Below are 27362 nucleotides of genomic sequence, written 5' to 3'. Positions count from 1 at the left end.
AGAAGCTGGTGTTCTTGTGTAGACAGTTTTACAGGCTGGCGGGGGAGATAGCACCTTAACCTGACCTGGATGTAATCCACTCTGATTCTTCTTGTACCCTCAGTCTCACTCCTGCTGTCTCTTTATCCGTGTCTTTCCTCTTGATTGAGCATGATGAGGGACCGTAAGGTGAGCTGAGGGGACAAGCACAAGCTCACACCCCACACCTCGCCCAGGGTGGGACATGTGTGCTCCTCCTCAGGTGCTCCTGGCCACCCAAGAACAAAGGAGAGGAAAGGATAGAAATGGTTAACTGACAGAGACCACAGCCCTGCAGGACACGAGTCTCCATCAGTTTACAAATGTCTTAGTAAATTACAAGAGAAAGACCATCTTATCAGTAGCCTCACCTCCATGAAACCTACAGACTCCGTTTCCTGGAGCCCCAACATCACCCCTCCGTAGCGATATGGGGGGCAAAGGCAAGAAGGAAATGGCAGGTAAAATTAAATCTCCTCCTAACCTGCATCCCAACGACAAATACTTCTGGCAAATACAGAAAGAATATAACATTTTTCTGGGAACGCCCTACTGTCTTAATGTTAATGATTTGCCAGAGGGAAAAGCAACCTTAGCTTGACAATAGCTAGGCTTCCAGTAATCTGTGAGTCTTTAGCATATGAAAGTCTCTTTGGAAACTTCCCTTTTGACTTTACTGCCCCCAAGTCCGCAGTGTGTAACCAGCCATTCTGCACAACCCCAGTGCAGAGGTTCTGCCCAAGGTCCCGTCCCGTGCTTTAATAAAATCACCTTTTTGTACCAAAGACGTCTTCAAGAATTCATTCTTGGCCGTCAGCTCCGGACCCCACGAACACCCCATCACCCCAAAACCTCATGAGAGCTGACACTTTCTTTTGCACTGACTTCCTCTGCCACATTTTTGAGACTCAGATGAGGAGAGGGGACACGGATGCGTCATTGAGCATTGACACCGTCCCCAGCCCTGGTAAACCATAATTTCATTTATTTCATGAAATTTCCATATGTCACACATCTTGAGCGACTTGTGGTGGTGGTGGAGCGTTTAACTGAAGGAGTCAATTGCCCAGCATTTCCCGTATACTCTGGATTGTGCTTGGTGCCATGGGTGTGGCCGAAAAGTCGTTGCTATCCTTCAGGGCAATACTACCATATTAGTCTCCCCCGTGCTTCGCTGGTTATTTCCTGCAGATAAAACTTGCTTTATTAACAGGACCAAATTTAGTAAATTATTGACATGTTAAGAAAGATTAGGTGACACTGAAGTCTTTCCTAATTTTGGTTATGTAAAGAGTTAAGTATCAAAAAAGAGGTACCCACCCCAAACACAATGTCTATGCTAATAAGAATCATTCTTGATGGCTTTTAACGACTGCTAGCTCAATCCTTTGCTAATAGTCCATTGATAACTCTTTTGCAACTTGAGATGCTTTTTGTAAAATAAATTCCACTGGGCTAAATTGCTGTTTCATTTTTGAGCCCAATCTCAAAATATCTCCTTAGATCTGATAGGCTTTATGGGAGAGCATGGCATTTTTTATGCATTTACAATGAAAAATAGTTTGGATTAAATTTACATTAACTTTGCCCTTTTCAGCATTGCATAAATGTGCAAAATGCATTTAAAAGATAGTACTTAAAACTTGGGAGTTTGGAACCTTATTTTTAAATGTAAATATTTTGGCTCATTTTAGTCCCAATTGTTCTGACTTAGCTCGAGGTTTGTTTTTTTTTTTTTTTTTGGTTTTGTTTTGTTTTGTTTTGTTTTGTTTTCTTCAGGTCCCTGAAGTGAGGTCCGCAGTTCCCCAGTTCACTTGATTTGCAGACATTTGAACAGAGAAAGCTATCTGACTAAGCACGTAAAGTGTATTTTCCTCTCTGGCTCACATAGTGTAAGAAATGAAAATGATTTGCCTCTAGTTCTCTCTCCTGGCCCATTTCCCATCTCCTCCCCTGCCCCTTCCCCATCAGAAATAATTTGGAGAGGTTAGAAAGTAGGTTTAAAAAGTGGGAATTCAAAACAGGTTATTTCAGGAGGTACACACACTTGCGAATGTAGCCTAAAGCTCTCTTTGCTGGTACATCTCAGAACATAGTCTTTCTGTCCCCCTCATCGCTTGGAGTGCTGGGGGAGCCAGGCTAATGCTGCACATTTACGCATCGGGGGCTATTGCACAGGTAAGAAACACCCTTCCCTGGACACCCCCTTTCCAACGCTGAGCTATGAACCCCAATCCCTCCTGGTGGCTTTTCAGGCTCTTTTTCAGTCTTGCAGTGTCAGGACCCTTGGGTCAGCCCTGTCCGTTTCCACTGACACTCCATGCCCCTGAACCCTTCCTCCCCCTCTTTCCTTATCCAGCTGCAATTCCTATCCCCTCCCATGAACCCTCGCTGACCCTTCCTCTGTAGCCACGGTCCTGGTTCCCACACTGTCATCTCTCTGCACCTAATTAGCAGGGCCCATATCCAGTTTTGCCCCCAACCATAGCCCCAGGCTCCCGCCCTCACACCCCATTCTAAAGTTGACCTTGGCTCACCTGACCACATGTGTCCACCTGTCTCCACCAGCACCTGCAGGACAGACTCGAAGCCTTGGAGACGACACCTGTGCTGTGGGTCATGACCCCTCCCGAGAGTCCAGCCTCATTCTTACCATGTCCCATGCCCTTCCATGCTTTCTCTCTAAAATGTGTTTCCCAATGAAGATGCTGCTTCCCCAGGGAGGTGTCTGATTTTTCTCCCTTCCCACACTTCTTATGCCCCTGATCTCAGAGACCCCATAAGTTTTGCCCCTAATCCTCACTCCTGCTTGCAGATGGACCACCATCCCCACTCTTGCCTGCAAACACTTTCCCTCTGAAGTGCAACTACTCCTGTATTCCATGGTCACCCCCTGCTTCGCCTATTGAGAATCTGGCTTCTGGCTCTGAGTATGGCCGGGATGTTGTCACTCTTGATGAATTCAGCAGCCACACACTGTCTCACACGGGCTTTCCATTCGCTGATGGATGGTCTCCCCAGACACGCTGGTGGTCCTTTCCCACCGGTCCTCTGAACAATACTGTCAGAGCTCCGCAACTGTCCTTCCCCCGACTGAGAGGATGACCTTCTCTGACCACAACCTCCTACCTCTGATATCCCTTCTTCAAAGATGCCACTTTGAGCAAATATTTACTGTCACCAAGGCTTCTGATCCATTGGGCGATCAAGCTCTCTCTACCCCCTACCCAGCTCAACACTCACTCCCCCCAGATCCAGCTTTGATACCCTGGTCTCTCATTCATATGGTTCCTCCCTGTTTACACACTTCCAACTTCTTTGTCTTCAGTCCATAATCCCTAAACTAAATCTGTTTTTGCCAATTCTGGTGCCATCAAAATACCTGGAAACTGTTGGAGAAAAAATACACAACGGTGTTGGTTGCTTTCGTTTTATATTCATGACTACACAGTTCACATGGTCCCTTGTTGTCTGTCAGTCCTGCCATGTGTTTCTAGTCAAATTCTTTGCCATAAATGTTTCACGCATCGCCTGTCTTCTAACTACCACACCTCCCTTTCTCCCCTGTCTGATGGCCTTACTTCTTATTTAACTGACAAAACAGAAGAACATTGTTAAGAGTCCCTGTCATACTTTTCCCTACCTTCTCCTCCAAAGTCAGCTTTTTCAAGGTCACTGGTGAATTACATGTTGCCAAGTTCAATGGAATTTGTGTCTCTGTTTTACTCTGCCTTTCACCATTTGACACAGGTAACGACCTGCTTTTTCTTTGGAACACATTTTTAAGTTGGCTCCTGGGACCATACACGCTCGTGGTTTTCCTCCCACCTCACTGCCCACTCCTTAACATCCTTGATTACACCCCACATCTCTTCTTGTTCCCTAAACCCTGAATCGCCCTAGGGCTCATTTCTTGGTGCTCTTTTCTCTTCTCCCTCTGTGCTCCTGCACCTTTGAGCCCATAGTGGTTCTTAGGCTTTACATAGCATCTTCACATGGAACACTCCCGAATGTTACATCTCAAATCCCCATCCCTTTGCCCACCAGACATCTCCACTTGTACAGCTCATGGGCATCTGACTTGTCAAAAGCCAAGACATGTGGGTTGGGTAGAGTGAACCACCTCCCCACCAGTGATGTGGGTGGGATTCAAGGCCTCTCCCAGACCTCTTTAACTGAACCAGAGCCCACGAAGCAACCAAATCTGGGCTTTGGCAACTCTTCAGCTCATCTGTCCAGTCTCTATCTCTGTACTCCCCATCTTAATGTAACACTTCCCTCCATAATTGCCTTTTTTATACCATTTGACACCCCTCTGAGAGAGCGAGGTCATTTCCATTGTGTAGATGAGGAAACTGAAATCGAAAGGACTTCACTTATTTGCCTGATGCCATGCAGCTCATTAGTGAGAGGGAAGAAGGAGGATGTGGCCCAGATCTGACTGCCTGCAGGCCCGGGGTTCATCCCACCCCATTGCCCTAGGGTGCTTTGGGGAGGAAGAATAGCGTCCGTGGTGTAGACTTTGTCTCAGGGACACACAGTGCTAGATGAGAAGGTGGACACACCGACCCCAGGGATACCTTCCCTGGCTCTTTCCACACAACAGCCAAATGCTCTCATCCTCACCCTTAGTAATGAAGACTCCTGCCCCAGGCAGAGGACCCCCTCAGGTAGACCTGTGGATCTTGTGGAATGGCAGCTTGACCTTGGGAAAGAGATAGTCTCTTTGGGCTTCAGTGCACCCAATGGCAAAAGGATTGTGTGGATGTGTGAGGGTTCTCTCTGCACTTCTCAGCCCTTTGGCTAACCTCAGAGTCCTGAGGCTGTTCTTGCGCGCATGCTGATGAATGTATGCACTGTCTGTCCTTAGGAAGCCCCAGAAGGTCCTGCAGAATCCTGCCCCCACCCTCTCTCTGACCTCATCTCCTGCCACTCTGGCCCTTGCCTCAGCTTTCCAGCCAAGAGAGCTTCCTTGCTATTCCTCACATCTTTCACGGTGCTCCCAGCTAGGCCTGCCTGTTGGACTATCTCCACTCTCTGCCTGAAATGCTCTCCTTGGATATTAATATCCCTCAGCTCTTCAATATATTTTTGTTCCTGTTCAAATACCATCTTTCTTGATAAATCTGTGAAAATGCTCTCCGAAAAAGCACTCCTATCATTTTGTTTAAAAGTTTGTCTTCCTAGCATTTATTGCTACTGTAACTTATATATCTATTTGTTTACTTTTTATTGTCTGTCTCTATTTCTCTATTGCTCCATAAACATAAAGAGTTTTTATTTTTATTCTCAGCTATTTTGGGAAGTAATTTCAATAGCTTCTCAATAAATATTTGTTGAATGGATGAATAAATGTTATAGCCCCCACTGACCTTTACACTATGTGATATTAATGAAAATTAAATTGGCAGTTTGTATAGTCCAAACCAGTAGGGAGTAAAGAATTTTAGCACGGGGTCCAGTTAGAGAGCCATTGCAGTAACTCACCTGTAGGTCGATTGCGACCAAAATAATGACGGTAGAAGTAATGTCATAGGGCCTTTTTTAAAAATGGAAGACACACATTTTTATTTTGTTTTATTTGTGTTTTTACTTCATTCTCCATTTTCCACATTGAGAAGAACCAAATAAGAAAAGAGAAAAAAAAGACATTATCTCCAGTGATGAAATGGAATAGCTCTGACTTCCAATCAACTACGATATATATATATCTCCTAATATTGTAAATGTGAGTCAAAATAAAAGAGAGAACTTGAGACTTCATAGCTAAATCGTCAAACCTCAGGCGGAATAAAATATATTTACTTAAAAATAAGGACCAGTGTCCTAAAGGTGATCTTTAGTCAAGAGTTATCTTTAGGATATGGATGGACCATGAAAGAAATTTGTGCTGATCATCTTGAATTTCCTCGTGACACTTCTGGAGAGTGAGAATTGCCTGACATACAGTTTTTACACCATGGCCTTCAAGCTTAGGGAAGTTTCTATGGGCCCAGGAATGTGAAGGGAAGATATGTAAAAATTGAAGACATCAGTCTCTTACTCAGGGGTTTTGCTATAAACCTTACCAATTTCTTGAATACCAAATACTGAGGGAGATATTCTTTTGTGTCAATGACTAGTAGATAATTCGTGAAGAATTGTTTGTAAAAATCCTCAGTTGCCATTATGAACTGTGTACCAATTGTTTGCCCTCCGTCAAACTGAAGCACAATCTTACAGTTACGGAAATGAAAACTGCATTAGAAAAACAGAAAAAATGGAGTGGATATACAACAGAAAACTACACTAATTCCATGGAACATAGGTGACTGTTCGTGGGTAATAATGGGTTTTAAAGCAGTGATATCTTTGGAGGACAAAAGAGGTCTAATTCTTAATGTTCTCAAAAACAGGATAGAACAATGAAACAGGGGGACAAAAAGGTTGGAGATAAAAAAAAAAAGCGTTCCTGAAATAGTTTGTATCTGTAAATGGAAAGAACACTAAACATCCAATTTCCTATGGAGGTGGGGTACAGAATCACGGTAAGGAGTGAGGGAAGAGAGGAGAGCCTAAGTACTAATTTCCTCACTGTTCGTAGCAAGGAGAAAATCATATGGTCTAATGGTGAAATGTTCACTTCAAAAACCGTAGTGATTACAACCTTAATATTTTTTCATAATTTTTGAAATCAGAGGTACCATATCATAGTTTATTTTTAACAAATTTTGTCTGACACTTACAATTCATTCTTTTTACTACATCCCTATCCCTAATATAAATTCAATAAAAATTTTAAATTTTTAAATATTTAATTTTTTTTCATTAAAGATAAAACTTTTATTATTTTATTTACATATGCTACATTTTTTATATGAAATTTATTGTCAAATTGGTTTCCATACAACACCCAGTGCTCATCCCAACAGGTGCCCTCCTCAATGCCCATCACCCACCCCCATCAACCCTTAGTTTATTCTCAGTTTTTTTTTTTTTAATTTTTTTTTTAACGTTTATTTACTTTTGAGACAGAGAGAGACAGAGCATGAACGGGGGAGGGTCAGAGAGAGAGGGAGACACAGAATCTGAAACAGGCTCCAGGTTCTGAGCTGTCAGCACAGAGCCCGACGCGGGGCTCGAACTCACGGACCGCAAGATCATGACCTGAGCCGAAGTCGACCGCTTAACCGACTGAGCCACCCAGGCGCCCCTATTCTCAGTTTTTAAGAGTCTCTTATGGTTTGGCTCCCTCCCTCTCTAACTTTTTTTTTTTTGTCCTTCCCCTCCCCCATGGTCTTCTTTTAAGTTTCTCAGGATCCACATAAGAGTGAAAACATATGGTATCTGAACTGGAGGGTGTTATGCTAAGTGAAATAAGTCATACAGAAAAAGACAGATACAATATTTGATATTTTAAAATCTTATTTTTTGTCTATTCATTAGTCTACCTATCAAGATATATGGATCAATATGTAAAATGATGTTTAACACATTTTAATGACAAGTGCTTCTGCATAGTGAGTTTTATGGTGATTTTTTTTCTCTTTCCCTTTTTTTCCATCTAATTATACAAAATAAAAAAAAAAAAGTTGTTGAATAGGATGGAACTAGAGAACTATCAGGAAGTCCTAGGAATGATTTAAGATCAGTCAGCAAAGCAAGATCGGTCTTGATTATTAACCCAGGGAATCTGGAGAGGCTCTATCCTGTTCCCTTGATCAATTTTCCTACTTAGTGCACCAACACCACACTTTCTTACTTATTCTGAATGTAGAGTAACTCTTGAAACATTGCCAGTCCCCTGACTTTGTTCTTCTTCCTCCCTATTGTGTTGACTATTAAGCCTTTGCCCTTCCATAAATAAATAAATAAATAAGAATTAGTTTATTGATATCCACAAAACAACTATTGGGATTTTGTTTCGGACTGCATTCTATCTATGGATGAACGTGGGAAAAACTGACATCTTGACCATATTGACTCTTCCTACACATTATTATGTACTATCTCTCCATTTATTAATATGTTTATTGCATGAGAGTTTTACAATTTTCATTGCCTTAATTTGGGGCAATTTTTTAAAGATTTTTTTTTTTTTAGATTTTGTACTAAATTATTTCATTTATTTTGTGCTATATAAGTGGTATTGTGTTTTTAATTTCAAATTGCAATTGCTCCTTACTGGTATATAAACATTAATTGACTAATCTAGTATCCTGTAACCTTGCATTAACCATTTATTTGTTCCAAGAAGGTTTTATTTACTTTTTTTTTGAGATTTTCTACATAGACCACCATATCTACATAGACCACCATATATATATATATATATATATATATATATATAGTCTAAAATAATAAAATAAAAGAAAATTTACTTCTTTTTCTTGTGTAATTAAATTCTACGGGAATTACAGTATGATGTTTCCAATCTTAGGGGGAAAGCCTCTAGCTTCTTACCATTAAGGAAAATATTATCTGTAGGTGTTTCATAGTTGCTTTCTGTCAACTGGAGAAGATACTCCTCTACTGCTAATTTTCTGGGATTTCTTTTTTTTTTATCGTGAGTATTGAATTTTGCAAAATGCTTTTTCTGCATTGGCTAAAATGGTCATATGATTTTTCTATTTCAGCCTGTTGATGGCATGGGACAGGCCATCATTTCGGAATGTTGGTCTAGCCCTGCACACCTGGTGTCAGTCTCACTCAGTTGTGATTTATAATTCTTTTTACACGTAGATTTTGATTTGCTAATATTTCACTGAGAGTCTGCATCTCTCTTCAGGACAGATTTTGGTCTCTCATGTTTCTTTCTTATAATATCTTGTCCAGTTTTAGTATTATGGTAATGCTGACTTTACAGAATGAGTTAGGACTTATTTCTTCTGCTTCTGTTTTCTGGAAGAGATTGTAGAGAATTGGTATCATTTCTTCCCTAAATGCTTGATGGAATTCACACTGAAAGCTTCTGGGCCTGTGCTTTCTGTTTTGGAAGGTCATTCACTCTCTCTTCCCTTTCTGTAACAGAAATATGCCTTTTCAAATTGTCTATTTTTTTTTAATTTTTTTTAACGTTTATTTTTGAGACAGAGAGAGACAGAGCATGAACGGGGGAGGGGCAGAGAGAGAGGGAGACACAGAATTGGAAGCAGGCTCCAGGCTCTGAGCCATTAGCCCAGAGCCCGACGCTGGGCTGGAACTCACGGACTGCGAGATGGTGACCTGAGCTGAAGTCGGACGCTTAACCGACTGAGCCACCCAGGCGCCCCTCAAATTGTCTATTTATTGATGGTGTGCCTGGCTGGCTCAGTCAGAGTGGCATGCGAAGCTTGATCTTGGGGTTATGAGTTCGAGCATCACATTGCAGGTAGAGATTAATTAAATAAATAAATAAACTAAAAAAACACAAGTTGTCTAATGCTTCTTTTTTTTTAAATTGTTTAATGTTTATTTATTTTGGAGAGACAGAGAGAGAGAGAGAGAGACAGAGCTTGGGTGGGGAAAGGCAGAGAGAGGGAGACACAGAATCTGAAGCAGGCTCCAGGCTCCAAGCTGTTAGCATAGAGCCCAAAGTGGGGCTCGAACTCATGAACCATGAGATCATGATCTGAGCTGAAGTCAGATGCTCAACCAACTGAGCCACCCAGGTGCCCCTCTAATGCTTCTTATGTAAATTTCAGTTTCTTTCGAGGAACGGGTCCACTGTTTCTAAGTTCTCAAATTTCTGGACATAGAGTTATTCATATTTTCCTTTATTATCCTTTTAACATTCATGGGATCGGTAGTGGTGGGCCCTCTTTTGTGTCTGATATTGTTAATTTACATCTTTGCTGTTTTGTTTCTTCATTAGCTTGACTAGATGTCTATCAATATCATTGATCTTTTTAAGGAAAAATCTTTTGGGTCTGTTGATCTTTACTGATAGCCTGTCTTCAATTTTATTGATTTCTGTTATACTGTATCCTTTCTTTTCTCGTGTTTATTTTGGGTTTAGCATGCTCTTTATTTTCTAGTTTCCTAATGTGGAAACTTAGATTATTGATTTTCAATCTTTATTCTTTTCTATTACGCACATTCAATGCTATACATTTCCCTCTTGGCACGGGTTTGCAATATACATTTATAAGTATTTCACATCTACTGTCAGATAAAACTATACCACCTCAGAGGTGCTGTGGGTGTATCAGGTGTTCCTAATTCCTGCCTCTGTCCCTATAACATTGCTGTCATCCTTTTCAGCAATCCGTAAGCTAGAATTACTAAATACATCGTCGCTTTTGTTATGGCAAATTATCTGTTGTATCAATTAAGAATCAAATCAATAAAAGATTACTTTCCCTTCATTTATGCTCTCTCTCACACTCTTTCTTTCTTTATGCACTTCTATATAGCTAAGATTTGAGTTTCTGACCTATGTCATTATCCTTCTTCCCAAAGAAATTCTTTTAAAATAATTTGCAAGTCGGTCCTACTGGCAACAAATTATCTCATTTTGGGTTTGCCTGAGGAAGTCTTTATTTCTGTTTGGCTTTTGAAAGACAATTTCCCTGGATACAGTCTTAATTCTAGGCTAGTGGTTTTGCTTTTTGTTTTTCTTTTTACACTTTCTTCCTGCTTATTGGTTTCTGAAGAAAAGTCCCTGATAATTCATATGCTTGTTACTCTACCGGTAAGGGTTGATTTTCAACCTAAATTTCATTTTCTGCAGAATTGCTAGGCCTCAATGTGGCATTTTGGCATTTATCCTGTGTAGTTTTCTTAGATTTCTGATCTGGGATTCGGTGTCTGTCATTAATCACTTGAAATATTTCTTCTGTTCCTTTCTCCATTTCTTTTCATTTTTTTCTTCCCACATGCATTTGTTAGCTCTTGGGTGATTTCACGGTTCTTAAATATCCTGTTCCGTTCATAACTATTCTTTTCATTTCCTCCATTCTTCTTTCTCTCTGCTTTTCAGCTTGAGAAGCATCATATTCATACGTTGAAGCCCTAACTCCCAGGAGCTCAGAATGGGACTGGATTTGGGATGGGGCCTCTAAAGAGACAATTAAAGGTGAATGAGGTCATTGGGGTCAAGCATAGGGGTTGGCAGGTGTTTGAGGTTTGTTAGAGCTGTAGCTGGCTAAGGCTAGATGTCCTCCGGGGTGATGTCATTCTGTAGTCCTGCCTCGAGTCCCCCCCCCCGCCCCCGCCCTTTCTCTGGGCCCCCGTCTCCAGACGGAGACCTTCACAGGCGCTTCTCAGCTTTCCACCCAGTCAGGGAGGGCAGGCCACAGGGAGATGCCCAGCTGCAGGGGAGGGGCTGCTTCCCTGCCCCCCGCCCCGAAGGCTCCCTCAAACAGGTGTGCCCAATAGCCTCCTTTGAGGGCAAGGCCTTTGTTGATAACAGCTCTCTGGGCTTATTTCAGAAGGATTACTTTCCCCTCCCCCTGCTGGAGGCGCGAGGGGTGATTCTCTGATCTGAGCACTTGATGGGGCTCCTGGCAGAAAATCCAGGCAAGGCTTGGTGGGGGAAGCAGCTTCAGGGGGCCGGGGCAGAGTCCTGATCCCCCAATCCAGCCCAGGTTCAGGCTCCAGCAAGCACCCCCCACCCCTTCAGTGTTCCCAACGAGCCCCAGCGGCAGCTTCCTCTCCAGCTAGGCCTGCGTCTACCCGCTCGCCTGTGCCTCCTGTTTGCCTGGTGGTGGTTTGTCCCGTGACCTGGTGTCTTTGGGCGAGTCCAGGAAGGACTGTAGATGCTCAGTGCGTGCGGCTGTTTTCTTCTTGCGAGGGTGACCCTGGGGATTTGCAAGCCCCTCATCTTTCAGACCAGAGGCCGGAAGTCCATGGCGCTGCCTTTCCAGGTAAGTCTGACCAATACTTGGTTTTGATTTCCTGCTGTTATCAAACCGGAAAAGGTGGCTGAGCGTCTGAGTGTAAAAGGTAAAAGGCTGATTCACACTTCAAGGTGTTTACGACATGAGGGAGAATCGGTAGCAGGGAGGTTTGCCTCCTCAAAGGGGGGACAGGCTCCCCACCCCTAGCCCCTGGAATCGGCAGCGGGACACAGTGAGTCAGAGGCACTAAGGGTCCCTGTGCTTGAGCTGTGGTGGCAAAGCTCTGAGTAGCCCCCAGATTCGCGAGATTCTAATGCAGGACTTCTCAACTTTGACCACAACTTAGAATTTCCTGGAGATATTATGCAAATTCAAGTGCCCATAGGACACTCGAATTCAATTGACAATTATATCAGATTCTCTGAGGGATCATGATGAGGTTTATCAGTATATTTTAAAGCTCCATAGATAATGTTTACTCTCCAGGGGAGAATAGCAATTACTGTTCTAAAATATTCCAGGAACAAATTGAAATTGTGGTGAGCATTAACCAAGTTTTAAGTTAGGGTTTTTTTTTTAATGTTTATTTTTGAGAGAGAGAGAAATAGAGTGGGGAAGGATAGAGAGAGAGGTAGAGAGAGAGAGAGGATCCCAAGCAGGCTCTCTGCTGACACCAGAGAGCCCAATGCAGGGCTTGAACTCACAAACCATGAGATCATGACCTGAGCCAAAGTTGAATGGTTCACCGACTGAGCCACCCAGGTGCCCCCTAGGTTTGATTTTCTTTTTTTAATTAAAAAAAATTGTAATGTTTACTTTTGAGAGAGAGAGAGCATGAGCGGAGGAGGGGCAAAGAGACAGGGAGACACAGAGTCCGATGAAGGCTCTAGGCTCTGAGCTGTCAGCACAGAGCCCAACACGGGGCTCAAATTCACGAATCGTGAGATCATGACCTGAGCCAAAGTTGGATGCTCAACCGACTGAGCCACCCAGGCACCCCTCCTAGGTTTGATCTTTTTTTATGTTCGAGGCAAAAATGTTTGTTTACCCCATCCCCAGTGACATGCATGTGTTCTTGAGTGGAAACACAACCGCACACAAGCCCTTCTCCTTGATAGCAACTTACTGGTTTTTTGGTTTGTGGTGATTCACTTGGAGAGGTTACATCCCTCCACTCCAGAGTAAAGTGTCAATGGTGGGGCCAGCCTGTGGGTGGTGACCTGAAATGAGCAAATGCCATCAACATGATTCTTTTTTTTTTCTTTTAATTTAATTTAATTTTTTTTTTTTAATTTACATCCAAATTAGTTACCATATAGTGAAACAATGATTTCAGGAGTAGATTCCTTAATGCCCCTGACTCATTTAGCCCATCCCCCTTCCCACCACCCCTCCAGCAACCCTCAGTTTGTTCTCCATATTTATGAGTCTCTTCTGTTTTGTCCTCCTCCCTGTTTTTATATTATTTTTGTTTCCCTTCCCTTATGTTCATCTGTTTTGTCTCTTCAAGTCCTCATATGAGGGAAGTCATATGATTTTTGTCTTCCTCTGACTGACTCCTTTCACTTAGCATAATACCCTCTAGTTCCATCCACGTAGTTGAAAATGGCAAGATTTCATTCTTTCCTATTGCCGAGTAATACTCCATTGTATATACAGACCATATCTTCTTTATCCATTCATCCATCAATGGACATTTGGGCTGTTTCCATATTTTGGCTATTGTTTGACACATGACATGGTGGGATAGGTTAGGAACAGGCACTTATTCCCAAGACATCAATAAATGTGGCAGAAGGACTCCAGAGACCCTGGTGGCTGACAATAAAATTGGAGGTACATGATTTTATGAAGGGGACCTCATAGTCTCACACACACACACACACACACACACACACACACACACAAGCTGAACTGGTACCTAAAGAATGGGAATATGAAAAGGCACCAAATGGTCAGCTGTCCAGGGAACTCTGTGCCAACGTTAGCACAGGAAGAATGGCGTCTGCGGGATGTACTCGTGTGCAGAGGGCGTGAACATGAGCAAAATAAAGGGAATGGTGGCTGCTGTGGGTAACATTCTGATGCCAGGCTTTGTTAAACCTCTTGTACTTTGTGGGAACCATAGTGGCAGTATGGAAACATCACATGGGCAGGTTACAGAAAGAGCCGAGCGGGTGGCTTATCCTTAGTGTAAACCGTATGCGAACCCTCAATCTGACAATGCCTGGGGCAGTGGGAAGCTTGGGACTGGTTTTCTCTGGTTGCGACTGGACCTTAGTGGCAAGTCAGGGTGGAGGCTGGAGCCAGGAAGGAGCCGAGAGCACAGAACACATGTCTTCCAGCAGTCCTGTCCCCAAACATCCCTCCATCTGTGAACAAGATAGCAACTGTGGGCTTGACTTTGCTTTTTTTTCTTTTTAGTATCTTATCAACTAGCATTTCAATCTTGTCTTCTGGTTCTTCTTCTGAATCATAACCGTGATAGAAAATAGAATCCCCAGATTCTCGTGATGCCGGGTCAGACCGAAATACTCTCAGGGTTCTGCCCATATTATTTTAAAGGCAATTGTAAATGAGATATTTCCAAAATGCTTTCTTAAAATATTACAGTTTTTGTCGACTTTACACCCAGGGTCGTCTTTGTCAAAACGCATCATCCTCCCTAAGCGACGAATGCCATTTGTATTTTATTCTCTGCTCCATACGTAACATAGAAATCATGCCTCCATCCCGTCTGAAAATATTGCCCCGAACGTAATAATAAATACTAAGAAAAGAGGCATCTGGTTAGTGAATTTGGTGAATGCTGGCTTAAAGAAAGTTAAACAGGTTTTTCTTTTTTTTAGTATCAATTAATTTTATTTTTCTCAATATATGAAATTTATTGTCCAATTGGTTTCCATACAACACCCAGTGCTCATCCCAAAAGGTGCCCTCCTCAGTACCCATCACCCACCCCCATCAACCCTCAGTTCAACAGGTTTTTCCACCGAAAGCATGGAACACCCCAGCATGTGTTGTGAATCATGGAAAGAACACCTATTAACTAGAGCTAATCATGTTAACTATATAGTTGTATACATAACTATAATATATTGTAGAATATAATTTATATGTATTTCAATTATATTTTAATATATTATAAATACACTGATGAAATTAAAATATATATAAATATATTTCACATATACAGAATATATCCCTGAAGTCATTGGAATCAGAAACCTGTTTCGTAAATTTGACAAACAGGTGATTACGTTTGAGAAATCCATCCTTCACTTGTTTCTAGGCATGAATATTTCCTTTACAATATATTCAAGCTCTCCTAGCTATCGTACCTTTACAACGGGAACTTGCTTAAACACATGTGATCATCTCTTTTCTCTATGAAGATTTGCAGCCACTTAGAGGCCACAGATCCTGATCGTCACCACTGGGGTTCAAGCCACATGCTCGTCAGGGTTCTAGTCAGATGACCTCATGCTAGGGACTTCTGACTGTCAACACCCTTAATTCTCCGTGGAAGCAGCTGATAATCATGCTGCTTTAAGTGAGTTAGTAACACCAGGGAAATGAGAAGAGTTGCGGAGGGAAAGAGTTTGAAGTTGTTCAGCGTTTCACCTTAAGCTGCTGCACAATGACGTTTTTAAGAAGTGCTTTAACCATAACTCTCTATTTCCTCCTAATTCCCAACCGCATTGATAGAGTGCATTGAAACAGCAGAGAATCAAAATCAAGGCTGAAGGAGAGGGGGTAGACATTTCACATGGTCTCAATCAATACTGAAGATACAGAGGGAAAGAAAAGCAGAGGCTGGTTACCCACGGACGGGGATGGTGGGGCACCGCACCCAGGGGAGGGTGCATGCCTCCAGAAGTCCCGGATCCCCTCACATACTCACCCCTCGCCAACTCACGATTCCTCAGTTCAAACTTCACGCCGGTGATGTGCCTTCAGGGGCCAGTTTATTTGGGCAAACTGATCAATGGACTGTAGAAATCTTACATGTGCCAAAGTTGTATTAGGAAACGAGTTAAGATACTCCCATATCAATGTAAAGTCCATCATTAATGACATAGGTACTGATTGCTCGTTATGTGCTCACAGTCGAAATTGATCTGTTTTAATGCACAATCTTACTAAAATATTAGTGCAATACGTGTGCATGTGTGTGTGTTCGATTTCCTAGAATTTATAGACTATATTCAAACCAAATTCCTCGTTAGGCATTTAGGAAGTTTATAACAGGCCTAAGGAGTTAGGGCAGTAATAAGTTCATTTAAATCCATTAGAGATCCTCTGTGTAAATACCTCCAACAAAATAGAGTAATACATCTTCTTCGTATATAAAAATGTAAATGATAAACAGTGCATTTTATAGTCTGTGGATTAAACTATTAGGTGTCATTAGACTCAGTAATTTAGTAAACGAAAATGAGCTCAGAGTAGGTATCGTTTCTGATAGCAGTATCTGGAGTGTCTGAAAATATTGTTGATTCAATGGGAAAGGAACTTATCCTTTGTGATTTCAATTGTATGTGTGCAAATTTAAGGAGACAGAGACGGACTGGAATATGAGGTGGGTTACATAGTTTCCTTTTCCCTTGGTGCAGACTTTCTCCTCTTCTCTCGGGGCCAGTAGGGGCTTGCCTGCATTCTACTGTCCGTCACTACGAACTAGCCTGGTCTCCAGATTTCACGTACATGGAATCATACAGGACTTGTCTTTTTGTACCCGTCTTCTTTCACTTAGCATAATGTTCTTAAAGTTCATCCGTGTGGTCGCAACTATCAGAACTTCATCCTTTCTTACGGCAGAAGAATAACCCATTCTCTGTATAGACCACACTCTGCTTATCTGTCCACCCATCAATGGACACTTGGCTTGCTTGGACCCTTTTGCTCTCATGAATGATGCTGCTAGGAATGTCGGTGTGCAAATATCTGCTAAAGTCCCTGCTTTCAGTCCGTTTGCCTCTGTATCTTTTAGTGAAATCTGAGTCCTATGGTAAGTCTGTTTCACTCTTTGAAACACGGTTTCCACGGCAATCTACATTTTACATTCCCACCCGCGAGCTATAAGGATTTTATTTTTTCTCCTCCCTCTTTCTCTTTTCTTTTCTATTATAGCCATCTTAATAGGTATGAAGAGGTATCTCATTGTGGCTTTGATTTACAAAGTCACTTCCCTAGTGATTAATCATGCTGAGCATCTTTACTGGGCGTATCTGACTGTTTACATATCTGACCGCTGCTTTTGCTGATTCACAAAGTTTGTATTTCTGTTTTTACTCATCTTGAGGTATTTTCCCATTTCCCTTATGATTTATTGTTTGGCCCGTTGGTGGATTCTGTATCCCTTTAGTTTCCATATATTTATGGATCCCCCAGTTTTCCGTCTGTTGCTATTTTCCAGTTGTATTCCACAGTGGTTGGAAAGGGTACTTTGTATGATTTCAATTCATTTTTTTAAGTGGTTATGTAGTTGAGAGAGAGCGCGCGCACGTGCACATGCGTGGGGAAGGGCAGAGAGAGAGGGGAACAGAGGATCTGAAGCAGGATCCGTGCTGACAGCAGAGAGCCGGATGTGGGGTTTGAACTATGAGGTCATGACCTGAGGTGGTGGAAGTTGGATGCTTCAACGACAGAGCCACCCAGGAGCCCCTGTATGATTTCAAATAAAAAAAAGTATATCGGCACTTGTTTTGCAGCCTAAGTGACATGTGGTCTGTTGTGGTGAGTGCTCTGTGTGCACTTAGAACATGGCGTGTTTTGCTGCTGCCTGTTGGATGTTTCCAGAAACCTGTACATCTAATTTGCATACAGTGTTGTTTACATTCTGTTTCCTCACTGACCTGCTTGTTCTGTATTGAAAGTGGGGTTCTGATGAGTCCAACTGTTGTAGAACTAACTCTCCCCCTCTCTGCCCCACTCCCTCTCCCTCTCCCTCTCCCTCCCCCTCTCTCCCCCTCTCTCTTCCTCTCTCCCCCTCTCTCTTCCTATCTCCCCCTCCCTCCTCTCTCTCTCTTGAATTTGGTCAGATTTTTTCCTTTGCCTATTTTGGGACTTTGTTGTTAGCCACATGCAATTGTTACATATTCTTAATGGATTGCAACTTGTAACAATAGATAATATACTTCTTTGTCTCTTGTGACTTGTAAACTTATACTATTTATGTCTTTCCCTATGTCTGTATTCATCTTTTTTACTTAAAATCTGTTTTGTCTGCTAATATAATTCTTTGCTTTTGTGACCGTGTCCATAGAATATCTTTCTCCCTCCTTTTATTTTCAAATGTTTTGTCTTTGCATCCAAATACTCTCACACAGTCTATAGATAAGTGAGATTTTTTACTTACTCTGTCAATCTCTGCCTTATTTGGAGAGTTGAATCTATTTCATTTTAAAGTAATGTTGATAACAAATATTCACTTATACCATGTGGCTATTTCCTTATGTGTGTCTTAATTTTTTCCTTTTTTTTGTTCTATCTTCTATTATTCCCTTTCCTCATACGTAGTCGGTGTGTGTGTGTGTGTGTGTGTGTGCGTGCATGTATGTGAGATCGGTGGTTATCTTGGGGAAGCAGTCCACTTGGTCACCTTATATCAACCTAGTTCCAATGATACCAACTTAGTGTCAAAATTATGCATCACTCTGCTTCTGTACATATCTATCCCTCCCCCTTATATTGTTATTTTCACTGCTTACATCCTTCTGCATTGCATGCCCATTAATATCGATAGAAACAATACATTGGTTTGTGTGTTTGCCTTTTAAATCAGAGGACAGATGCTGGTGAGGATGTGGAGAAACAGGAACCCTCTTGCACTGTTGGTGGGAATGCACACTGGTGCAGCCACCCTGGAAAACAGTGTGGAGGTTCCTCAAAAACTTAAAAATAGATCTACCCTATGAGCCAGCAACAGCACTGCTAGGAATTTCCCCAAGGGATACAGGAGTGCTGATGCATAGGGGCACTTGTACCCCAATGTTTATAGCAGCACTTTCAGCAACAGCGAAACTATGGAAAGAGCCTAAATGTCCATCAACTGATGAATGGATAAAGAAGATGTGGTTTATATACACAATGGAATACTACATGGCAATAAGAAAGAATGAAATATGGCCTTTTGTGGCAACGTGGATGGAACTGGAGAATGTTAACGCTAAGTGAAATAAGTCAGTCAGAGAAGAGGACAGACACCATATGTTTTCACTCCTATGTGGATCCTGAGAAATTTAACAGAAGACCATGGGAGAGGGGAAGGAGAAAAAATAGTTTCAAACAGAGAGGCAGACCATAGGAGACACTTAAAAACAGAGTACAAACTGAGGGTTGATGGGGGTTGATGAGAGGGAAATGGGTGATGGACACTGAGGAGGGCACTTGTTGGGATCAGTACTGAGCGTTGTATGTAAGCGATGAATCACGGGAATCTACTCCCGAAGCCAAGAGCACGCTGTATACACTGTATGTCAGCTAACTTGACAATAAATTGTATTTTAAAAATATAAATAATATAAATAAAAAAAACCAAAAATAAATCAGAGGACAAATGAGGAGTTATAAACCCCAAATGCATAATATTAGTTTTTGTATTTACTTAGGTGGTTACCTTTGCCAGTGTTCTTTATTCATCCATTCTTCTTGTATTTAATTACTGTCTAGCATTCTTTCATTCCAACTTAAGGGGCTATATTAACATTTCTTGTATGGTTGGTCTAAAGGCAATAGAATCCCTTGGTTTTGCTTATTTGGGAATGTTATGATTTCTCCCTAATTTCTGAAGAGCAATTTTTATTTCAAATTCTTTGTTGAGGGGTTTCTTTTTCCCCTTTCCACACTTTAATTATGTCATCCCACTGTCTTTTGGCCTCATGGTATGTTAAGAGAAATAAGCTAGTAATAACACTGAGGATCCTTGTGATGAGTCACTTTTGTGGCATTCAAGATCCTCTCTCCTTGTTTTTAAGTTTTTATTTAAATTCTAGTTAACATACAGTGTGATATGAGTTCCAGGTGTATAATCAAGATCCTGTCTTTGTCATTGTCTATAACGTGTCTTGGTGGCTTTTGATTTAGCCTGTATGGAGTTCATTTGAGCTCCTTGGATGTTTCATTCATTTCCTTCATCAAGTTCGGGAATTTTCATTCATTATTTTTTCAAATGGTTCCTCGACCTCTTTGTCTGACTCTTCTCACAGGTTGGTCTACTTAACGGTGACCCACAGAACCCTTGGGTTTCATTCCGTTTCCTCCACTCTTTTGTCATTCTGCTCTTCAGACTCGATTATTTATCTTTGAGTTCACTGATCCTTTCTTCTATAGAATCAAATCAGTTGAAATTTGCTTATAAATTTGTCCAGTTGTTGTACTTTGTAATGCGAGAATTCCTTTTAGTTTCCTCTTTGTGATTTTTACCTCCTTATTGATATTCCCATTTTGTTCATCCATCATTTTTCTGGTTTACTTTATTTCTTGCCTATGGTTTTATTTAAATTTTTGAAAATATTTAAAACAGTTGATTTAAAGTCTTGGTCTAGTAACTCCAAGGTCTAGGGTTCTCCAAGGATGGTTTCTGTTCATTTCTTTTTCTTCTGTCTTTTCTTACTTCATCGTATGCTTTGTAATTTTGTGTTGTTATTGGTGTTGAAAACTGGACATTAGAATATTATTCTCTGGTAACTCTGTAAATCAAATTCTCTCCCCTCCTAGATGTTTCTCTTCTTGATGGCTAAAAGCTGACCCCTTTGTTCAACTAGTGTAATGTTAAGATAAAGACTTCCTTCAATCCAAGAGCAAAAAGCTAAGCGAAGCAAAACAAAACAAAAAAAACCCAGAAGACGAAAGTATTCTTCTATTCTTTGTGGCTTGACTTTGTCACTTGTGCGGAGGCTAGAGATCAGCTTAGGGTCTTCTCTGGTCTTTTGTGAGCACGCATCCTGCCCTGGGTATATCTGTGGTTTTCTAAACTCCCGCAGTACCCATGGGTGCTTTTGGATGTCCCAGTATCCCCAGAGAAATTTCCTCCAGGCCTCTGAGTCAACCGTATGTCTCGACCATTACCTTCTGCCCCACATAGCTGTGGGTCTTTCTTTGCCATCCAAGTGTTTTTGAGCAATGTCTGTCATTTTCTGCCCCCAGTGGGTTCTGTGTTCGGTGAAACAGAAATGGAAGGCTTGCATCAATCGTTCCGGTAGTTTCCAGACTGATTAGGATAGACAAGCAGAATGAGTTATGGCTCCCTCTGAAGCCAGAGACCAGGTTCCCACACAGGAGCCAGGGAGGGAGGTGGAGCAAGGGCAGCTAAGATGGCACAAAGCTTTCAACCATTTTCAAGTCATCTTATCCTTGATTCAGCATTTGTCTGATTGCTCTGAAGGTTTGGCTGTTTTCCAGAGTCCTGACCCTGTGGGTTCAGTTTCTGTGCACTTCTCCTCTTCTCTCTTGGGGGAGGGGAATTTGGAGCCATCCAGTCCTCCATTTTTCCAAAGTCACTCCCGTTGACTTCACTTTTTTTTTTTTTATGTCACTTCACTTTCAAACCCCAAATATCACAGTTTCCATGAATTCCCTGGATTCCTTCCACTTTCCCATGTTTTTGTGTGTATACAGTCAGATTGATCTAATACTCTTAGTGACAGAAATTAACATGATGAACATTACTTCACAATAACAGAATATTTATTAAATTTTCATGGGCTAAGCAACATCTATCTTCCTGGAAGATTGCAGGTAGTTTTGAAAAAACATCAGATATTTGGCAGTAAAATACATATTTGGGCTTGTCTTTATAAATCTGATACGATCTCCAGCATAGAAATAATCTGAATCATTTTTGTTTGCTTTTTTTTTTGAGATATAATTGATATATGCCATTATATTAGTTTTGGGTGTACAACATAATGATTTCATATTTGTATATATTGTGAAATAACCATCACACTAAGTCTAGGTAACGTCTGTGTTAATATGCTTTTTTTAGCATTCAGGAAAAAGAAAATGGTCTCACTGTGTCTTTCTATTTCTTCCTGTCCCAGCTCTCTACTGGTTGAGTGTATGTACATACATCCATGAATAGATGTACACACACACAGATACATGCTCCCCTACACATACATCCAAATATTTTATTGAATTGTTTTGTTTCATGAAGGGTGCTTGTCTTTGTAACTTTTCTTGTACACAGTGTTTTAATTTTGCTTCTACTCCATATAGTACAATTTAAAGGCAACATGAAGGGTAAGAAAGAATATATGTTGACAAATCACTAAGCTGTGACATAATAATCTGATATCTAGGCTTCTGTCTGTCAGATGCAATCATAAATAAAAGATAGAAAGAAGCAAGGGATTGCTTTTTAAGGAAATTAAATTGTCTTGAGAATATTTCAAAAATGTGACTTGAAAGGGCATATACATGACATAAGTATTCTTCAGATTTCTATTCATTCCCGAATGATACCGGGTGAGATCAATTGTGATGTTCTTGTCTTGTGTCTAAACGCTCATCCAGGGAATAAACTCCTATAGAGCAAAGGGCCTTGCTCAAATCCCCAGAGCACCTGCTTGGCAGACTGTGACTCAAAGCTTTCTAAGGTGATTCAGCCCTTCGCCGCACCCCCCGGGGCTCTCACGCGCTAGATGTAAGGTTCCCTTTTGTGTTATAAGACTTTTCTGTGTGATAATTAAGACAGCGACTAGTACAACATTTTTAGGCATCTGCCCATACACATAGCTCCTGAAGTGATGACTGTGGATGTCTTGAGGTTTTGTACATTCTCTCAGTGGGCCAAATGTCAAGACGCGAAATATCAAAGTTCTGGATTCATTGGAACAAAGGGAGGAAAAGCCTGCCACATTTGGAACTGAGAAATGGAAATCCGGTACCGACAGATAAAAGATGCAGAGCTGTCGTGTTTGTGTAGGTGGCTTTAAAGGCATTTTGCCACAACTAGTTAATAAATTTGCATATGCTTCTTCCAAAGTCTCTGGATTTAAGTAATTAGACATTAAGATTCTTATCAAGTAGCATTTTGCATTTTGTTCTGTTTCATGCTGTTTATGCAGAAGCCAATGGATATTTAGCCTCTGAGAAACCTGCATTAAATCAATATTACATTAGTGTTTTAATGGCATTAGCTCAATAGCCATATGCCCAGATATTGTCTCCATTCAGAAAGTTAGGAATCAGTAAATAAAAATGAGATAATTAACCATGAATACCTGCTACTCACATTTTATGTGTACAACATTATCTCTTTCCATTCAAAGCTTGACATTATTACCTATCATTCAAGAAATGTAAACCCACATTCCATATATTGCATAGCAATGGAGCTCTTGTGGTGACCTCACATATGTTTCCATGGTAGCATATTCATCTGAAAATAGCACAGCGCTTTGATTTATAGATGGTCAAAGATGGACTCCTGAATGATGCTCATTGAAAAGCCTAATTTCAAAACAAATTCTTAGGCTGGAGATTTTGCAAGGCAATATTAGAAACTAACACGGTGTTTATATTTTTAATGATTATGCATTTCTACTTCTGAATTTGAAGTAATATTTTCACCATCCAAATGCCTTGCAATTCGAATATTTACCGGCAAGGTAGATATTAGCACCAGAGTAAAGGAATAGAGTTTTGGCAACTTGCCATTCCCATTGGCTGCCTTGCCAACTGACCCCAAGGGTGTTAGTGTATTTGGGCTGTAGACTGGGCAGCTTAAATGATATAAAAAAGTTATTTTCTCATAGTTCTGGAAGCTGGAAGTCCCCAGACCATGGCCTGGTTTCCCCTGTTGGTGAGGACTCTTAGCTTGCGGACCTAGCCTTTCCTGTGAGCACCTGCAGGGAGAGAGAGAGAGAAAGCGTGAGCTAACAAGCAGGCTCTGGTTCCTTTTTAAAAGGACACTAATCCTATGAGATCAGGGCCCACCCTTAGAACTTCATTTAACCTGAAGTAGCCCTAAGTACTTTCTTAGGGGCCGATCTCCAAAAGTAGCTGTACTGGGTTTTGGGGCTTTAGCATATGAACTGGGGAGAGGGCCACAAACATTCAGTGCCCAACAGCAGGCCTCGTTACCCCCATCTTCTCCGGGCGCTGGTATCTGCATTGTCCATTCTAACAGTGGGATAGATTTGTACCTCCTGAGATCAAGCGGCATGTCGGGATCACTGGGTGATTGGTGTCACCGTAGATCATTCAGTTGCTCCAAAGTTAACTTTTAACTTCAGCAAAGCAGTAATAAACTAGAGATGAATATTGATTAAAAAAAAAAAAAAACACCAAAAAGCAAAACTCTTCTGCGGTAACATACAAGTAAAGGTAAGAGAGTAGATGTTTTCCTGTGTTTTGTGGGAAGGCTTTCACGTGCCCAGGACTATGAAATTGGCTGGAAACTCCAAAACCTCAGCATTCGCTTTGACCCTTCCCGGCTCCTTCTCACCTGCTTTGCTCAGTGAATCGGGGCGATCACATTCACTGACCCCAGGCCTGACCTGTTTCTACAGGCAAAAGACGTGAGGAAAGGGATGCCCATTACATAACCTCACAATATCTCCGAAGGATCCATACTTTTAACTCAGAGTCTGGATTGTTGAAACGATTTAAAGTTATTGTTGTCAGCAGAGACCCTTGGAAATCGGAATAATGCTTACCTGCAGCAGCATAAAATAATGTAAAGTACTCCACATGTGTTCTGAAAAACTCTGTATCCTGCAAAATCATGGGCTAGAACACAGGATTTATGAGGAAAAAAAGGTCAGCAACAACTCTTTTAAGCCCTTGGGGACTCCACATCCAGAGCCCTAATTAAAGCAATAATGATACTCGGGTGAGTTCTAGCCCTTTCCATGGCCATCACCCCTCAGAGCCATCACCTGTGCATCTTTACAGGCCCTCAGAATTACGGGGCTTTGAAGACATTGACTTCTAGTAGAGACCATGTGATCAAAGTGAAAACTCCAGCTCAGGGGTGACCTTCTTCATCAGTTAGTATTTGAATACAGGGAGAAATTTCCTTGCACCTTCTCTGTCTATCCTTACAGCTTCCCAGGTAGCTTATGCTGGAGAACGAAGACTAAGTCACCGATTTCTTGTACTGGAGTAGGATGCTTCTAGCAGATTTTGCATGTTTTTTCCTTCAGGTCTTTATATATTGCTGATGTTTTTATCTTTAATCCTGATCTGACCTTGAACCATAATCCCTTCAAATTATTAACGTGCCAGGAGAAATTGTAGATGAACCGGCAGGATGTATATAAACTCACCTTATTTTCCTGTGTGTATAAGTTAATTTGAATCAAATAACAGGGGCACGTGGGTGGCCCAGTTGGTAAAGCGCCCGACTTCAGCTCACATCATGATCTCACGATTTGCGAGTTGGGCTGACAGTGTGGAGCCTGTTGGGATTCTCTCTCTCTCTCTGTGCCCCTAACCCGCTTGTGCCCTCTCTCTCTCTGAAATAATTAATAAATATCAAAGAAACAACATAGGCAGCAGAATAGACTGTATTTCGGTGTATGATCAAAAATTAAAAAAAAAAAAAAGAACAGAGACACCATGTAATGGATAGACCACCCATTACCTTATGAAGATGGTCTATGCTTCATACAGCCCACTGTCCCAGAAATTAACACACACACACACGCCTGCAATCCCTGTTTCTCTATTCAGTGACTCACTCTCAGCTTCTTCATATGTGAACACTCTTGCCTTCTATTCCCCTTCTTTAGATTTCATAACCCTTCAGGCTCTGCCCTTGTGCATGAACCATTTCTGTCCCACCAATTTGACCTCCTTCTACACCTTGAAAGAGGTCGTACCCCAGCTCTGCACCAGCTCCCCGCTAGAACAGAGCCTCTGACCACATGGCTGAGCTTCTGCTCTTTGGCAGGAGAAGAGGGTTGGTTTGCGATCAGAGCAGGGAGTTTAGGAAGCAAAAGGTGGGCACTCACATTTGGAGAAAGACATTGAATTCTGAGTTAAGGAGGTCTTGTATTCAAGTGATGAGACATACTTAAACCTTTTGAATTGCTGAGAAAAAAATTTCTGGAAAAAGCATTCATTCCTTTTAATTCCAGCCAAGCGAATATGTGAAGGAGCCAATGAGGGTGTCTGAGAATAGAGGGAGAGTAGGAAAGACCTAAAGTACAGGGTGCCCCAGGGATGTAATGAGAAGAGTGGAGCCTGCTTCTCACTTGGAATGCTACCTGAGCATCATGTACCACAGGCTGAAGGAGAGGGTGCTGTGGTCTGAATGTGGGTGCCCCCTCCAATTCATATCTTGAAATTCTAACCCCAGTGTGAATACTGGGAGGAGGGGCTTCAGGGAGGTTCTACCTCATGAGGGTGGGGTTCTCACGAATGGGATTAGTGCCCTCAGGGAAGAGACCCCAGACGGACCCCTTCCCCCTCCCACCATGAGAGGACATGTAAGTCTGCCATCTGGACCCAACCACGCTGGTGCCTTGATCCTGGACCTCTAGGCTCCAGAACAGTGAGACTCAGCTCTGTGTGCTGGAAAGGCCCCCCAGTCGGTGGCACTCGGCTGTGGCAGCCCCAGCAGATGGGGGCAGAGAGTGGCCTCACCTGCCCTGGCTTCTCTCTGTACTGGTCACAGAAGACAGTGCTCTGCTGATACTCCCAGCCCTTTCCTTCCAGCCGGCTTCTCAAAAGTGGTCCCGTGTGAAATTCCACACAGAAATGCCTCCCTAGTCCTCCTGACTCCTTACCTTCCATTCTGATTCCTGAAAAGTCAGCTAAGGTATCTGATCTTCCCATTCTTTTAGTTCTTCTGCCATCACTTACAGGACTTTACTGTTTTCTTTTGTAAATAGGAATCTTAAATTGCGTGGGGCCCTGATTTTAGAATATAGGCCTGTGTTCAAGGTAGGGTTCAAGATCCCTTATCATTTCTTGTGATTCCATTCCAACTTGTAAATTCCATTGCTGGTTATTTTTTCCAAAACAAATTCTGTTCGTGGCGGAGAAGGGGACACGTCTTCTGTAGGTTGTACCTGAACACACCTTATCTGTTCTCCTCTTTTTTCTCCACTGGAACTGCCATCCCTCCCCAAACCACTTCCATCCATGGCAGGACCGTTAACATAATCTTCCTTTCTGAGTTCCACACCACATATGTTCTATCTACCCCTCCCACAATGCCCCCTTCCAAAATGCATGCCCATGCGGATTCTAATGGGGTCATGTACGGTGACCCAGTCTTCTTCCTTCCATATATATATTTCACAAAATATTTATTCCAGTGGATATATGCAGCAAACAACCTAGACATGAAAGTTCAACAAAGTAATAGGTGAAGGACGTAATATAAATAATTTTATGTGGAATTATTGGTGTTCAATATTGACTCATTACTGAAAAAACCTAGAAACTAAATCCTTTTGTAGAGGTAACCACATTGTTGTATAACCAACTCTGTGCACAAGGGTACCTGAAAGTATAAAATGATTTCATGTAGGTAGAAGGATAAGAAGGGAAAAGAGAGTTCGGGCCATTTAGAACAATCTAGCA

The 27362-nt window shown here is 41.7% G+C and overlaps 1 long non-coding RNA gene across 1 annotated transcript; it reads right to left on the bottom strand.

Annotated features, from left to right (window-relative positions):
• Positions 1-1020: 1020 nt before the first annotated feature.
• LOC122237597 lies at positions 1021-23106 on the bottom strand. Its single transcript, XR_006216172.1, has 4 exons — positions 23059-23106; positions 12943-13036; positions 5506-5617; positions 1021-1203 (listed from the first exon to the last, which is right to left on the bottom strand). It is a non-coding gene; the product is annotated as an uncharacterized LOC122237597 (long non-coding RNA).
• Between the last annotated feature and the right edge of the window lie 4256 nt (positions 23107-27362).

The sequence above is a fragment of the Panthera tigris genome, chromosome B1 (genome assembly GCF_018350195.1).
Source record: "Panthera tigris isolate Pti1 chromosome B1, P.tigris_Pti1_mat1.1, whole genome shotgun sequence".
Lineage (NCBI taxonomy): Eukaryota > Metazoa > Chordata > Mammalia > Carnivora > Felidae > Panthera > Panthera tigris.
This window is presented reverse-complemented; position numbering and strand designations above follow the sequence as displayed.